The sequence below is a fragment of the Acomys minous genome (genome assembly GCF_964271855.1).
Source record: "Acomys minous genome assembly, chromosome: 13".
Lineage (NCBI taxonomy): Eukaryota > Metazoa > Chordata > Mammalia > Rodentia > Muridae > Acomys > Acomys minous.
In genome coordinates, this window is record NC_140495.1 from 60674840 (window position 1) to 60686963 (window position 12124).

The 12124-nt window shown below is 51.0% G+C and overlaps 1 long non-coding RNA gene across 1 annotated transcript in view; it reads right to left on the reverse strand.

Moving 5' to 3' along the window:
- LOC311581086 overlaps positions 1-12124 on the reverse strand; it is an 85469-nt gene that overhangs the window by 62343 nt on the left and 11002 nt on the right. The window contains exon 2 of the long non-coding RNA XR_014773649.1: positions 6968-7116. This is a non-coding gene — a long non-coding RNA (uncharacterized lncRNA). The remainder of the gene's footprint in view (positions 1-6967; positions 7117-12124) is intronic.

The following is a 12124-nucleotide window of genomic DNA, read 5'->3' on the forward strand; positions in this document are numbered from 1 at the left end:
TACACAGTAGGCATCTGCTCTACCACTGAGCCGCCACACAACCTTGAGATTCTTTTTGTTGTTGTTTTTTGTTTTTCAAGACAGGGTTTCTCTGTGTGGCCTTGACTGTCCCGGACTCGCTTTGTAGACCAGGCTGGCCTCGAACTCACAGAGATCTGCCTGCCTCTGCCTCCCGAGTGCTGGGATTAAAGGCGTGCGTCACCACCGCCTGGCTGAGATTCTTACATACAAGTGGGGGCTCCTAGCTACCTGGAGCTGGGATTCATTTATGGAAACTGCTGGCCTGGGATGACAGCAGCTACATGAGCAAGGATATGCCTAGAAGTCTGTTAAAGATATAGACCTTGGGGGGTCTTGGGGGCTTCAAGGAGTCCGTTGAGCCCAGTGGTGTGGGAGCATGCCATGTGGCCATCAGTCAGAGATCAACAGCAAAGTGAGACTTTTGCGTAAGTTCCCACCAGGCCCTAGGGGAGAGGGGACATGCTTGCGTCTTTGGGCTGCCTTCCTGGCAGCAGCCAAGGCTCCTGATGTATCTCCAAGCAAGCACCTGCCTGCTGCCCCTGGATCTGCCCCCTGGACACCCAGGCTAGAAGCCATGTGCAGGCTCAGGACCACAGAAGTCATCGGTCCATTCTCCGCTATCAGCAGGTGAAAGGTGCTCTCCATCCACATCCCCCCACATCCCCCAGGCCCCCCACGCCCACCCCCTGTTCTTCAGCACCACCAAGGCTGCTCTCCGAGGCTGACAGAACCGTTCAGGCACAGAATCCGGCAGCTCAGCCCAACGTCCCAGCTTATGTCAGATGGAGAGTAAACGGACAGCCCTCCTAATACATAACCTCTTGGACCATTTCTCGGCTGACTTCTCTTCCGTGTGAGAAAAGGCTCTGATGTGCTCGGGGGAACCACGTGGAACTGGATCCGACGGAGGAAGGGGATAAAACGCTGGGGGAAACAGGCAAGTTTCAGACCTGCGCCCAAGACTGCTCACCCAGTCACCCCGAGCAGATGTCTTAGCTTCTCCAAGCTCGAGTCTCTCCTTTGTACAACAGAGCTAGTAGGGACTGCTCGTGGGTTTGCAGGGAGAATTAAGAATACGCATTATGAGCCAGGCGGGGAGGCGCACGCATTTAATCCCAGCACTCCGGAGGCAGAGGCAGGTGGATCTGTGAGTTCAAGGCCAGCCTGGTCTACAAAGCGAGTTCAGGACAGCTAAGGCTACACAGAGAAACCCTGTCTCAAAAACAAAAACAAAAACAAAAAAGAAAGAAAAAAAGAAAAAACAAAAACAAAAAGGAATCCACGTTATCACCTGGGGGTATAGCTTAGTTGGTGGAGTGCATACTCAGTGTGCGCGGTGCCCTGGGTTCAATCCCCAGCACCGCATAAACCAAGTGTAGCAGTAAATGCAGGTAGCCCCAGCTCTTGGCAGATGGAGACAGGAGGATTGGAAAAAAGTTCAAGGTGTCCCTTGGCTACATAGGGAGCTAGGGGCCAGTCTGGGCTATGAGACCCTGTCTCAAGGAAAAGCCAACAAAGTACCTATCGTTAGGCAGTTATCACCAAAACCTGGCACACAGTAGGTGCTCATTTAATAACAGATGGTCCTGCTGTGGAGACAGGTACGAAAATGTCACAGGTAGAGCTGGATTGAGAGATGAACCATCTTCCCAGTGACCAGGAAGAGAGCAGAGAGGTGAGGAAACCATGAAGAGGAAGAGAGAGGTCTAGCTCGGGGTGACATCAGGGAGGGAGACAAGAGGACAGCCCCGCGACGGCCACACCAAGCATGAGAAAGGGTGGGGGAGGCACCGGAGGAGCCTATCAGCCGCCCGCAGCTCATACAATCCTTATGCCCATCTTGTGCTTGTCCCCGCCCTGGAGCCTCTGCCTCCCCCTGCCGCCCCCCAGTTGGCCACCCTCAGCGCCACAACCCTTGCTGCCACGCTGTCAGCTGCTGTCTCTTGCCTCACGCTCCTTCCTGCCCGAGAGGGCAGAAGGGAAGCAGCTGGCCTCCAAGCCTTGGAGGCCGGGGCTGCCTGTGGTGGTGGGAAAGAGCCGTGGCTCTGGAGACAGGCAGGCTGCAGTGCCGCTGAGTGATCTCAGCGAGTCGGTGACTCATCTCGGGCTTCGTTTCCTTGTCTGTGCAGTACGGATAATAGGGCTGTTAAGACGAAGAAAGGAGTCCATCTGCGTCTGGCATACAGCGAGTGTTCAATACATGCCAGTCACTACCAGGGCTGGCTTCCCGGACCTGGATACACTGTGCTCTCCCGAGGCTCGGCTAGGGTCCCCAGTGCACATAATGTCCCACCCATGCCATCCAGAGATTCTTATGTACAAGCGGCATTCGTTCGTTTATGGAAACTGCTGGCTACATAAGCAAGGATGTGCCTAGCAGTCTGTTGAAGATTTAGACTCGGGAGGCAGAGGCAGGCAGATCATTGTGAGTTCAAGGACAGCCTGGACTACATGGTGAGTCTGGGACAGCCAAGGCTACACAAAGAGACCCTGTCTCGAAACACCCCCCCCCAAAAAAAACAAACAAGATATAGACCTTGGGGGGCCTTGGGGGGCTTCAAAAAGTCAGTTGAGCACAGTGGTGTGGGAGCATGCCATGTGACCATCAGTCAGAGATCAAGAGCAAAGTGAGACTTTTGCATAAGTTCCCACGGGGCTCTAGGGGAGAGGGGACATGCTTGCGTCTTTGGGCTGCCTTCCTGGCAGCAGCCAAGGCTCCTGATGTATCTCCAAGCAAGCACCTGCCTGCTGCCCTCTGGATCTGCTCACTGAACACCCAGGCTAGAAGCCATGTGCAGGCTTAGGAGCACAGAAGTCATCAAACCTTCTTCGGGACAATGGAGACACTTCCTGGTGACGCCCAGCGCTTTCCTGAAACCCTGCATTCTTCAGATTGAGACTGGTTATGGGGGGTATCACTGAAGAGGGGGTGTTGATTGCTACTTACTGTAGCCCCAGGAGCTGTCCTGGCCCTGGAGAAAAGGCAAGTATTAGCTCCTTGTGGCTCTTAAGACTAAAAGGCCCCAGGCTAGCGTGTGTCGAAATAAATCGGGGATTGGTTGGGGCAGTAGCAAGAAGCCTCAGGAGATATGGAGCATTTGAGCCTCGAAGGTCCCTGGAGCCAGGGTGCCTTCGGGCATTACACTGAGTGATGAACTCCCATAAGCCAGTTCGGGAGGCCCCTCACAGGAGCCACGTCGGTCTCCTCTCTGTACTGAGTTTCTGGGAGGCAGGGAGCAAACGTCACCAGTCCAATGAGTACTCTTCCATTAGACCCCAGGTCCTGCCTCAGCCTCCTCAGCTTGCCTATCAGAGCTTAGCCCCGTTCTGTTTCCCAGGCCTTCCTAGATGACCCAGGGGAGGGGGAGTCTGAGGGTGGCCCAGCCTGGGAGATGGGGGCTGGCCCTGGAAGAGGCCCCTCTCTTTCCACCTCCGGCCACCTGTCTTGAGTCCTCAGCCCTCCCAGACAGCTGGAGAAAGGCCCCTGGAGCCTCTGCCTAAGGAGGGGCCTGATGTGGGAACAAGGCTCCCAAGGAGCCGAAGCCAAGGCTGAGGGGAGGCCCCCAGAGCTGACGGGGATGCCGGAGTGTGCGCGGATGGGGGCGGGGTGCGCTGGGGAGAAGCAGGGATTGGGGTGGGATCACAGAACGGAATGCGAAGCTTGTTCTCCCCGGGGCACAGCTGTTTATTTTGATCCCCTTGTCAGCTGCTGCCTGTTCCTTATCTCAGGGCTCAACCCAGACTCCACCTCCTCCTCCTCTGTTGCTGAGCTGGGGAAGGCAGACTCCGCGGGATGCTGCCCCGCTTCCGGCTCCCACCGCAGTGCTTCCCCACCCCTCCACCCTTGCAGCTCCAGGCTGCTCGAAAGAAAGGACTGGAGGAAGCGAAGGCTGGCTTTCTTCAGGCGTACTCTGAGCCCCTCTGAGGGTAACCGCCCCCTCATCTGACTCCACCCACCCCAATTGTCATGGTGGCCTGAGCTGGTCACCCCAGAAGTGTCGGACAGACCACTGTTTAATTAGTGTACCTGGACTTGAAGAGCTGGCAGATAGTTGGGGGGGCGGGGAGGCCTGGGAGTCCACACCAGGGCGGGCGGGCGTCACAGTCCACACCAGGGTCTGGACCATATTGGGCCCTGCATTGCCAGCTTTACTCTAAGCTCCTACAGTTCCCAATGAAATGCTACAAACTCATGACTCTTTTCCCCATAAGCTCATGGAACAGACTCCTGGTGTTTTCCAGTCTTCCTGTTATTATAGAAACTGGATTTTTTTTTTTTGAGACAGAGTCTCACATAGCCCAGGTTACCCCCAAACCTAACAGGTACCTTAGAGGACCTTGAGACACTGATCCTCTTGTCTCTACAAATCCTGGGATTATGTGGCACTGGAGGGTTGGGGGGGAAGGGGAGGCAGGGGCTGTCAAACCAGACACAGCTGTAGCTGGAACTTTTTTGTTTGTTTGGTTGGTTTGGTTTGGTTTTTCAAGACAGGGTTTCTCTGTATAGCTCTGGATGTCCTGGAACTCACTCTGTAGGCCAGGTTGGTCTCGAACTCATAGACATCCACCTTCCTCTGCCTCCCAAGTGCTGGGATTAAAGGCACGCACCACCACCGCCCGGCCCTTCTTCCTTCCTTATCTGGGGATATGATCCAGTCCCTGGGCCTCTACCACTGAGCTCTACCCCAGCCCTTTCTGAAGAGAAGGTTCCCCACAGTAAGACACCGGCGGCGGGGGTACAAATATGGCGGCTGAGACTCACTGCAGGGGTAATCATATCACTTGAAGTTAGGTTTTCCTCCTTTCCATTGGCTTATGTCCTGTCACCTTGATTGTGGAAAGTCCCCTGTCTAATTGCACTGCCATCTGCTCCTTATCAGAAATCCAGAAACCAGGCCCCTGACCTGTACCACAGAAACCTGTTCAACTGCACCAGGCCCAGCTGGGCAGAGGTAAGAGTCAGCTCCCTGTCGGGCCCTCTCTCTACCCTCAGGCACTTCTTCAGTTCTGTCCAAGGCGCAGTCTCCAGCCTTCCTGAAGAGTCTCTGTGGGAGTTCCCGGAGTCTATACCCTTTGCTTTACTTTGGGTAAAATGTTTCTGGGGCTACCAGAACCTCAAGTTGCAGCTTGACCCTCCAACCCCATCCCGGACTCAGGGTCTTTCCCATTACAAGACGGGATGCTTTCCCGGCTCCTCCTGAAGTCATGAAACTAATTTGAAATTTTTATTATCATCACATGCGTCTGTGGATGAGTGCATACCACGGAGTACATACACACGGAGGCCACAGGAACCCTTCCAGGAGCGCTGGAGATCCAACTCAGGTGCTGCGGCTTGTGCAAAGCCTCACAGGCCCTGAAGCTAAGCTTGACCACTATGTTTTACAAATGAAACAGTACAAGAGATTATTTTAAAGACATCAGAAGTACATCTGCTGTAGCAACATAAGCACATTACAGCGGATCTTGGTTTTTTTTTAATTTTTAATTTATACATATTTGTGTGTTTCTGTACATGTGTGGACAAAATGGTTTAAGATGAAAATATTTCCACAGTTTGTTTTATTTTAATTTGGTTAGGTTCTTTTTTTTTTTTTTTTTGGAACAATGTCTCCGCAGCCCAGCATGGCTACAGACTTGCTATGTAGGCGAGCAGGACCCTGAGTTCCTGATCTTTCTGCCGCTGCATCCCAGAAGCTGGGATTACAGTGAGCGCCACCATGCTCAGCTTAATATTACTAGTTCTGAAAAACAGTTCGAGGCCAGGAGTGCGGCTCAGTCCACAGAGTGCGTGTCTCACGTAGCCCAGACTGGTCCCAGCTTCACCGTGCAGCCTAGGACGCACACAAACCCTCCTGCATCCTCCTCCCAAGCGCTGACCCTGTCTCAAAAAGGAGGGGGAACAAACACTTCCCTAATTGCTTGGTTTTTGTTTTTCCGAGACAGAATTTCTCTGGGTAGCCCTGGCTAGTCTGTTCTCCCTTTGTAGACCAGGCTGGCCTCGAACTCACAGCTATTGCTTTCTTAGCCCGGCGGTGGTGGTACGCACCCTTAATCCCAGCACTCAGAGAGGCAGAGGCAGATGCAGCTCTGTGAGTTCGAGGCCAGCCTGGTCTACAGAGTGAGTTCCAGGGGAGACAAGGCTACACAAAGAAACCCTGTCCTGAAAACCCACAAAAAGGCTTTCTTAGCTGGGTGCAATATTGTATGCCTTTAGTCCCAGCCACTTGGGAGGCAGACATAGGTAAACCTTTCCAGAACTCTACAGAGCTAGTTCCAGGACAGACAAGGCTACAAGGGAAACCCCATAGTTTTTGTTGTTGTTGTGTGGTTTTTTTTGTTTTGTTTTTTGAGACAGGGTCTCTCTGTGTAGCCCTGGCTGTTCTAGACTCACTTTGTAACCTGGCTGGCCTTGAACTCACAGCGATCCGCCTGCCTCTGCCTCTCAAGTGCTGGGTTTAAGGTGTGCACCACCATGCTTGGCCTGGGAAACCCCATATTGAAAAACCATCTTACCCCGCCCCCGCAACCTTCCACAAGAGGATGGTGTATTTCAAGATCCATTCTTGCTTTCCCCCTTTCATAGCTGGACAACACCCGTGTCCTAATTTAATGAGACTTAAGGTTATCTGCCTCTTTTCCTCCTGATGTTACTGTCTCTATGAGCTAAGTATTCTGCCAGGACACCGTTGTGAAACTTGCTTGTTTTGTTTCAACTACTTTGAGACAGGGTCTCCTTAAGTTGCCCAGGCTGGCCCTGAACTTTCAATCCTCCTGTCTCAGCCCTTTGAATAGCTTGGATTACAAGCCGTGCCCCCCCCCCCCTTTTCCCCCCTCCCCACCAGTCCTGCCCTGCTGTCCTTGATTCTGCTCACCCCTGGGCTGGAGCACACAGCCTGGCAGGGGAGAAGGAATGCGAGCAGCTAGTACAACACAGACCACATACCTCATCGCAGAACTATGCAGGGTGCCTCGCAGGGGGAAGTGTGGCTGACTCCTTCCAATTCCTACCAGTTCCCCGGTTCTGCAGCTTCTGAGGCCTTCAAAAATCAGTGGTCAGATGGCTCCCTCACCTCCACTTGTGCGGATGCCACCCTATGGGATGGCAACGGTGTGGGATCACTCAGGAAACACACCCAGAGGTATTTCCAGAGATCCAATAAAAGGATCTCCTGACCCCTCCCTGAACGCAAGTGGCACCTTCTCATGGAGGGGATGTCCCTGGACTGAATCAAACGGGCAGATAAGCACCAGCATGCCTCTCTCTCCGCTGCTTCCTGGGCACAGAGGCACTGTGACCAGCTGAGTCTCACCCCCAAGGCTGCTATCTTTCCCCCATCATAATAGACTAGAGCCCCTCAAACAGTCAGCCCCGAGAACACCTTCCTCCCCTAAGCTGCTCTCTCTCGTCAGTGTTTTGTCACAGCATTGAGAAAAGTAGCCCACACCCCAATTTCAAGGCTTGTTGTGATTTTGTGGAGATTCCCCCTCACTCTTCCCCTCCAGCCTCGGGAGTTGTTCTGGAACCACTCAGGCCACGTGACTTCCTTATGAAGCCCCAATGGCTCCCTCTGAGCGCTGAGCCAGGGCTAGATAAACTTCCCCTCTCAGCTTCTTAGCTATTGTTTCAAACATTCTTTCCACCTTGGTGTCCTGAGGGGACCACTGTCCTCTCTGCTCAGTCCTCAGGGTCCCCACTTTGTGATGACGTACCTGTCTGAGGCTGGATTCACCCTTAGGCATTTAAAGAGAGCTACAAAAATGTAAACTAAAGCCATGTGTCTCATTAATTTCTTGTGCTTGGAGATTATCATTGTATTTAAAAATAAGATATTAACCTGCAATGAGTTACTGTTGTTTTTAAGGCATTAATAATAAGCGTTTAAAATTACTCTCATAGGCCAGGTGGCGCACATCTTTAATACCAGCACTTGGGAGGCAGAGGCAGGAGGATCATTGTGAGTTCGAGGCCAGCCTGTGAGTTAGAGGTCTACAAAGTGAGGCCGGGACAGCCAAGGCTACACAGAGAGGCCCTGTTTCAAAAAACCAACCAACCAAACAAACAAAAAATAAAATAAAATAACTCTCATATGCAGGGGCTATGGGAATATATATGTGTATATCTATGTGACACCTATAATCCCAGCACTGGGGTGGCAGAAGAAGAAGGATTCTAAATTCCAGGCCAATCAGGACTACACAATGAGATGCTCTCTCAAAAACACTAAGGGCTAATTGTGCTCAATGTCACACAGCTGTGATCTCAGTACTCAGAAGACAAGAGTTCAAGACCAGCCTTTATATCTATACACACCTACACACACACACACACACACACACACACACACACACACACACCATCCCAAAACAAGACAAAATAAACAAAAAAAAAAGGCTGGGAATGCGGGTCATGGTAGAGTGTACATCCAGCCGTGTGAAAGGCCCTGGGTCAATCCTCAGCACCAGAAGGGGAAAAAACATTGTTAGCAAAGAAATAATGATTGTTATAAAACTAACAACTAAAAAAAACAAAACAAAACAAAACAAAACAAAAAAACTAACAACTATTTCTTAAGGGAATAATCAGTAACATCACACAAAGAGAGTAAGAAATGAGCCCCAAAATTGTCATCAAATATAAGAGAAAAGTGGTTATTTCTATAATATGACATCAGGTTTAAAAAATGGCACAATCAGAACTATTCTTAGTATTTCATTTAGTTGTTTGCTTGTGAGATAGGGTCTCACTACGTAGCTCTGGCTGGCTAGAACTTACAAAGATTCGCCTGCCTCTGCCTCCTGAGCTCTGGCATTAAAGATGTGAGTGAGACACACTCTCAAGTAGAAAACTGATTTTAATTTGTTTGTCTCTTTTTTTCCTGGTTTGTTTGTTTGTTTGTTTTTGGGGTTTTTTTGGTTTGATTTTTTGAAACAGGGTTTCTCTGTATAGCCCTGGCTGTCCTGGACTCACTTGTAGGCCAGGCTGGCCTCCAATTCACAGTGATCCTCCTGCCTCTGCTGCTGGGATTAAAGGCGTGCGCCACCTCACCCGGCCTGCTGTTACTTTTTGAGACAGGGTCTTGCTCTGTAACCCACCCGCATATTCTCTGGTCTTTTGAGACAAATATTAAGAGCTGAGTTCACAGGGATTATGGAAATTCCATATAACACCCATCTTTTGTTTTACTTTTAACTGCTTTTTGAAAACTCTTTGAGCTGGGCATGGTGGCGCAAGCCTTTAATCCCAGCACTTGGGAGGCAGGACCAGGCCGATCTCTGAGTTTGAGGCCAGCCTGGTCTATACAGTATAAATTCCAGGACAGTCAGGGCTACACAGAGAAACCCTATCTCAGACAGACAAACAAACAAACAAGTCAACAAAACAGAAGCCCCTGCTCTTCGATGACCTCAGACTCGGTGGCGCACACCTGCCATCCCAGCATTTGGAGCCGCGTGTTTGAGATGAGCCCTGGACTACACAGAGAGAGTTGAAGAAGGTTATTCTAGCCTGCGAAGAGATGCTCTCTCAAAAATCAAAACCATAAGCTGCTCTTGAGTCACTTCTCACCAAAACCTCTTCTTGGGGCTGTGGATTATGGCTCAATGGTTAGACACTGCTTCCATGTCCCCTAGCATGGGAGCCAGGGACACACCAGCAGGAAATACAAAACCAAGACCTTTCTTCTTTCGTTTCCTCACATAACACTTTCCAGTGAGAGGAAATTCCCAGTGAACCTGCCTAATGTTGTGCAAACGTAACCAATCCTTCCTCCAAACTCCCACAAGGCTGCCACCCAAACCCTTCTCGGGGCCCTGCTAGCCCACAAGAGTGTGCACAGTGAACTCCTAAGCATGAACACTTAACAGTGACTAACGCAACTGTGGGGGACAATGGTTGATCAAAGAAGCCTATGTCTTGTTTGCACAGGGTAGTGCCTGATCCCCGGCTCAGCACAGATTTGAACAAAGACTCGGCTGGGTATCAACAGAGAAAAACTAGCCATGCTAAAGATTCTTAAGTGAGAACTGGGTTGCACAAGAAGATTAAGGTTATTTTAATAATGTATTTAGAGAGGGAGGCTGGCTTTTTTCATATAGGGTCTCAAGTATCCCAGGCTGGTCTCGAACTCAGTATAGAGCCAAGGATGACCTTGAACTCACGATCCTCCTGCCTCCAACTCCCAAGTACTAAGTTTATATAGGAGTAGACCATCATGCCCTGCTTTAACAGTTTCTTTTTGGGGGAGATGGAGTGGAGGATTAAGATTTGTTACTAAATATGTATGTGTGTCGCTATACGTGCACACACACACACACACGTGTGTGTGTGTGTGTGTGTGTGTGTGTGTGTGTGTGTGTATACACGTATGTGAGTGCAGTGCCTGGGAAGGCCAGAAGAGGGCATCAGATTCCCTGGGGGCTTACAGGCTGTAGTGAGCCATCTGACTCGGATTCTGGGAATCCGCCTATAGAAGAACAGCAAGTGCTCTTAACCACTGAGTCATCTCAGCAGCCCCATAACAGTAGCTTTGATGTTTTTTTCCCCTGACTTTGAACCCAATACTGAATACATCATAACACTACTGTATGTGAAAAACAGACCAATGAACACTTTCCAAACCTGTGCATATTTTAGATGTTGCTAGACGAATGTATCATGGGACCGGGCCCTATACCTAGGTAGTCCTGTCCTCTGGACGGGGCGTGTGGCATTTTTCCCTAGGCAGGACTGCTGCCCGTCTCTAGACAAACTGTGGGGGACTTCAAACCTTCCTCAAAGGGCAAGTCACTGGTTCAACCCCAGGAGCTGGCTTAGCGATGAACTTGAGTTGTGCCCTCAGCTATGGCCCCAGTGCCACACCCCAGTAAAGCTGTGATGGGAGAGGTGGAGGAAAAAGAAAATGAACGTTGGAGGTGGGGGGGGGGGCGGGTCAGAAGAAAACGTTTGCACCTTCATTTCAGTTGGGTGGCTGTGGTCTGGCTGATTCATCCAGGGCTCCACAGATAGGTCACAGCCCCAGCTCCACCTAGCAAAGCACACATCCACCACTACCCACTCCTGCTTCCGGGTCCTCAGTGACACCTGACCTGCCAGCTGGGGCAAGGCAAGGCCATCTTTGGTATCTGGTTTGGCCTAGTGGATGTTGCTGGGGTTCTGGCTAGGAGACCTAAGGGATCCAGGATGCCAGGATGCCCTGGCATGCTCCTGGTAGGGGACAACACACTCCCTGCTTCCAAGACACATGTGCATGTCACTCAACATCAATCCAGAAGCTCCAGTCCTCCGCTTTGCTTGCCCCAAGACCATGCACAAGGCGCTGTCTCAATGGGGACCCTGGTGTTATCTCCCACTCCCCTGATGAGTGTGAACTGCCAACCAAGATGGCCTCAGACTCATAGAGAGCTACCTGGCTCTGCCTCCCCACTGTCAGGATAAAAGGTGTGTGCCACTAAGGCCTCTGCCATGGGACTCTAATACTGACCTCGGGCTAAGTTATTTGGCCTCTGCACTTCCATTTTTTTCTGTGTGAAATATGGAAGGCTTTATGAGGCACTTGTTATGTGTGCACGTATGTATACACATGTGCAGGACCCAGGACAATCCCTGGTGTCACCCACAGGAAGACCGTCACCTCCTCTGAGGCCTGGAGATCACCAGCTGGGCTCGACTGCCTGTCCAGCAAAGGGAGCCCCTAGGATTCTGTCTCTTGCCTCCTTAGCCCTTGATGCTATGTAAGGCGTTTTCACATGCACTGTGAGGATCAAAGTCAGGCCTTCATGCTTGTGAGCCGAGCACTGTACTGACTGAGTTATCCTCCAGGCTTTTGTTTTGCTTTGCTCATATGTACCCAAGGCTGACCCCAAGTCTGGGGGCGGGGGTGACCTTGAATTTCTCATTCTTCTGCCTCTACCTCCAAAGTGTTGGCTACACTCGTGTGCCCACATCCAGTTTTGTGTGTTCCTGAAGACTGAACCCAGAGACACATTATGCCAGGTCTCTACCAACTGAGTTACACCCTCCAGCTCCTCACAGTATTAGCGCAGAGAATAAGTAACAATCGCGCTAACACACATACACATTTACCATGAATTCACTTACTAA